Genomic DNA, 5,469 nt, shown 5'->3' on the forward strand with positions numbered 1-5,469 from the left:
GATGTTTAACTCAAACCCGAATTGATTCGAGTGTCCTAAAAGAAATCACATACTTGCATGTTTATATGCTAATTGAACTTATGACTGAATTGATATTTGAATGCATGAGATTTCATATGCATTCATATTGAACCGATTGATTATTCATTTTGAATTAGACGATCTGGAGATTATAGTTGAGTGACCTTGGTAGGCGATTTACTACAAGTGTCGATTAACTCACTATAATGCCCTAAGAGTCTAGATGATTAAAATATACCTCGTCCACCTCGAAAGGGGAGTTCGGCGTGATTGTTGGATATTTTAACCTCGGAATCCCAAAGAAAGAAAGAAAGAATAATTCCTTCTGATTACCTGAGTCTGTTAATCCAGAGGTTTTAAAGTCATGCATATCATTTTATTCCGCAGTAAAATGAATTACTTGAAGATTATGTGGAATTGGATTATATATCTTGTTTTGATATATTATGTGATATTGTATGCTAGTCTCTTTTACTGGGAATTGTATTCTCACCGGATTATCCGGCTGTTATCTTGTCTTTGTTTGTGTGCTTGGCAGCAGGTGGGGCAGGACCAAGCCAGAGGCAGCATGGCTAAAGGTCGAGTTGATTAGAAGTGAGACTTGGTGTTTTGGGAGTCGAATTTGTAATCGAACCTAGATTGTATTCGAACTCTAGTTGTTGTTTTGTTTTGAATAAGTTAGATTGAAGCATGTTCTACTAGTTGAAGATTATATAAATTTAGAACTACTTTGTAAGGGATTATGCTGTGTTTTAACGTTTTGGAGTTGCATTGTAATGCATGATTTTTTGTTTTGGAAGTGTTGAAGTCGAGCCTTCTTGTTTTTTGCTGCTTCCTTGTTCTGCAACAGGAGGCGCTTGGTCTGCACTTTTTAGCAGACCGAGCGCACACCCCCCATCAAGAAAAACAGCAGGTTGTTTTTTAGGAGGCGCTCGGTCTGCACTTTTTAGCAGACAGAGCGCACCCCCCCTTTAAAAAAAAATTCAGTATTCTTTTAGTCTTGGATCTTACATGCTTTAGTGTAGTCTAATCCAAGATTAGTTGATTAGCACCGAGGTCTCACATTAAGTGGTATCAGAGCGATAAGATCTTGGACTGAATTTAGAAAAAAGTGGGGTAGATCGAGTCCGCTTGAGTTGGCTTCTCGCATGTGTTTGAGTTATTTAACTGATTTATTAAATGCGATGCGAGCATGCTTTACTGATTGAGAATTACTTGAATTACATGATTATGTGATTTAATTTATAAAGCATGAAATTACTTGAGATATCAATTGATGGTTTTTGGACTGAATGCGAATATTCTCGAAGTGGTGCTATTATTCAGAGAAGGTTTTGGACCTTATGGAATTATTGGAATTGGATTATCTGTGTCCTAACCTTTGATTATCAGATTATGGGTCCTCGAAGAGTGTTGAATAGGAACCCACCACCAGTTGTTACTCCGAATGAGAATCCTCCTGTGAACACTCCTCCGAACGAACAGGGCAGTACAGTAACAAATCAGATGGATGCGACAGCTACGCCTATGGAGACCTTACTGAAGAGGTTCCAATCTTTCCGACCCCCGATTTTGAAGGGTACGGAAAATACAGTTGATTGCGAGAGTTGGTTGGACGACATAGACCAGCTTTTTGATTCTCTCGATTATTCTGATGACCGCAAAATCAGGCTAGTTATTCATCAATTATAAGGAGTTGCGAAGAACTGGTGGATCGCGACAAAGAGGGCCTTTGAGAATTGAGGTACAGCTATTGACTGGAATCTTTTTAAATCGGAATTTTATAAACGGTTGTTTCCAATTTCATACCGAAAGGATAAAGGTGCCGAGTTTGCAAATCTGAAGCAAGAAAACTTGAATATCGAGGATTATGTTGTCAAGTTTGACAGCTTGTTGAGGTTTGCACCTCACATTTCCGACAACGAAGAAGCTAAAGCTGATCAATTCATCAATGGCTTGAATCCTAATATCTTCACTCTGGTGAATACTGGAAGGCCCAATAACTTTGCTGATGCAATGGATCAGGCCAAGGGTGCTGAGGCAGGGATGATGAGGCAGAGAGGGAATCAAGTTTCATCTCAGAAGTAGCAGAGGCAGTTTCAGAACCAACCTCCTCAATATCAGAATCAGCCTCAGAGATCCGAGGGTGGTAGAAGTGGAGGCAACAGAAAGGATTATTACCGACCAAAAGGAAAACAGTTTGAGAAATCAGGAAGCAGTTCTTGGAGCTCTGGTGGCTCGAATCAGTTCAGTTCTGGGCAGGGTTCAGGTTCCTCTGGAGCTTCTTGTAACAAGTGTGGAGGCCGCCACTCCAACGACCAGTGTAGAGGGATTTTTGGGAATTGCTACATCTGTCAGCAGACGGGACATTATGCTAGACTTTGTCCTTAGCGGAGTTCTGAGCAAGCGCAGAGTGCAAATACTTCTAGACAATCCGCACCACCTCAGAGGCAAGAGAATTCAATTCACTCTTTCCAGCCCCAACAACAAAATCATCAAGGAGGTAACCAGAACTCGAACCAACCTCCTTGATAGTAGGCGAAAGTTTTTGCTCTGAATGAGGATCAGGCTCAGGCAGCACCTGATGATGTGATTGCAGGTAACTGTACAATATTTGGTTATCCTGCTTATATTTTGATAGATACGGGTGCGTCTCACTCTTTCATATCTGAGAAATTTGTATTGAAGCATGCCTTACCTTTTGAGTCATTACCTGTTGTGGTTTCTGTTACTTCACCTTTGGGTGGAGGAATTGTTTCGAGGAATTTTGTTAGGAATTGTGAATTGAGTAGTGAAGGGAATTTGATAGAGTTCGACTGTGTTATACTTGGTTTGTCTGACTTTGACTGCATAGTTGGTATAGATGTTTTGACTGAGTTCAGGGCTACAGTGAATTTTTTTCATAAGGTAGTCCGTTTCAGACCAGAAATGGCAGAGGAGTGGAGATTCTTTGGTAAGGGTTCTCGATCTAGAATTCCTTTGATTTCTATTTTGTCTATGTCTAGACTGTTGCAGAAGGGATCGGAGGGTTTTCTGATCTATGCAGTGGATGTTTTGAAGTCTAGCCCGGTGTTGTCTGACATACCAGTGGTTAGAGAGTTTCCTGATGTGTTCTCGGATGAAATTCTGGGATTACCACCTATTCGTGAGATTGAATTTGGCATCGAACTGACGTCAGGTACTCAGCCGATTTCTAAAGCTCCGTATAGAATGGCTCCGATTGAATTGAAGGAATTGAAGGAGCAGTTGGAGGAATTGATTGCCAAGGGATACATTCAACCTAGTGTATCTCCTTGGGGTGCTCCTGTTCTGTTTGTTAGAAAGAAAGATGGCTCTATGCATCTCTGCATTGACTACCGCCAACTAAACCAGGCGACGGTTAAGAACAGATATCTTTTACCTCGTATAGATGATCTTTTTGATAAATTGCAGGGTTCGTGTATTTATTCGAAGATAGATTTAAGGTCTGGGTATCATCAGCTGAGAGTGCAAGAAGAGGATGTTCCTAAGACTGCGTTTAGGACGAGGTGTAACGACGCACGTTCTTCCACCGCATCCCTCCCTAGCCTATAGCATGGGCTCGGACCGCATGGTTCGACGGGCATCGCACTCATGACCTCCCCACTCCTGGCAGTGTGGAGGTCATGAGTGCGATTCCCATCGAACCATGCGGTCCGAGCCCATGCTATAGGCTAGGGAGGGATGCGGTGGAAGGACGTGGGTCGTTACATAAAAGGGCGCCCTTTTTTGTAATGACCCACGTCCTTCCACCGCATTCCTCCCCAGCCTATAGCATGGGCTCGGACCGCATGGTTCGATGCTCAATGGTACCAGGAATCATAAAACTTTGTACTTAAGCCTGGAGGTACAAGGTTCGATTCCTGGAGAGGGCAAAAACCCACTGCCAGGAGTGGGGAGGTCATGAGTGTGATGCCCGTCGAACCATGCGGTCCGAGCCCATGCTATAGGCTGGGGAGGGATGCGGTGGAAGGACGTGGGTCGTTACACGAGGTATGGCCATTTTGAATTTCTCGTCATGCCGTTCGGTTTGACTAACGCCCCAGCAGTCTTAATGGGGTTGATGAACCGAATATTTCAGCGCTTTCTAGATGAGTTTGTTATTATTTTCATTGACGATATCCTGATCTATTCGAAGAGCCGTGCTGATCATGCAGAGCATCTGAGGATTGTTTTGTAGAATTTGAGAACCGAACAGTTGTTTGCCAAACTGTCAAAGTGCGAGTTTTGGTTGGACCGAGTCGTTTTTCTTGGTCACATTATCTCTGGAGATGGGTCGATCCCAGCAAGATCGAGGCAGTTATGAACTGGCAAAGGCCGACTTCTGTGCCTAAAATTCGGAGTTTTATGGGTTTAGCGGGTTACTATCGCAGATTTATTCAGGGTTTCTCTTCTATTGCGAAGCAAATTACCCAGCTGACTCAGAAAAACGCGCATTTTGTTTGGACTGAAGAGTGTGAGATCAGTTTCATTGAGTTAAAGAAGAGATTGACTAGCGCTCCGATACTTTCTATTCCATCAGGTTCTGGAGGTTTTACGGTGTATTGCGATGCTTCCCATTATGGTCTTGGATGTATTCTTATGCAAAGGAAGCACGTGATAGCGTATGCGTCGAGGCAGTTGAAACTGCACGAGACTCGCTATCCAGTTCATGATCTTGAACTAGCTGCTATTGTTTTTTCCATGAAGATCTGGCGTCACTATCTGTACGGTGAGTCTTTTGAGATCTTTTCGGATCATAAGAGTCTTAAGTACTTATTTTCTCAGTTTGAGTTGAATATGAGACAGAGGAGATGGCTAGATTTATTGAAGGACTTTGACTGCAAGATTAAGTATTATCCGGGGAAGTCGAATGCAGCTGCCGATGCCTTGAGTCGCAAGATTTGTTCCTTATCTCTTTTGATCATCAGTGTGTCTCGTTTGATTGACGACTGTTGCAATTCTGGATTGGAGTTTGAATTAGATAGGAATCCTATCAGAGTTTTTGTTATCCAGGCCGAGCCAGAGTTGTTTGTGTCGATCAGAGAAGCACAGAAATTCGATGAGAGTATTCAGCATTCGATAGAGAAAGTGAGATCTGGACACCAGTCTGAGTTTCAGGTCAGGGATGATGTTTTATTTGTGAATAACCGTATTGTTGTGTCTGATATTTCTGAGATGAGACAGCGTATTCTGCTAGAGGCACATTGCAGTCGGTTCAGTGTTCATCCTGGAGGCCGAAAAATGTATAACGACCTGAAGAGTCAGTTTTGATGGAAGAAGATGAAGAGTGATGTTGCGAGGTTTGTATCCCGTTGTTTGAACTGCCAGCATGTGAAGACCGAAAGAAAGAGGCCGGTTGGTCTTTTGCACAGTTTATCTGTTCCGGAATGGAAGTGGGATCATATCTCAATGGATTTCGTCACGAAACTACCCCGTTCTGTTCTAGGA

This window comes from Henckelia pumila, chromosome 4 (genome assembly GCF_033568475.1).
Source record: "Henckelia pumila isolate YLH828 chromosome 4, ASM3356847v2, whole genome shotgun sequence".
Taxonomy (NCBI): Eukaryota; Viridiplantae; Streptophyta; class Magnoliopsida; order Lamiales; family Gesneriaceae; genus Henckelia; species Henckelia pumila.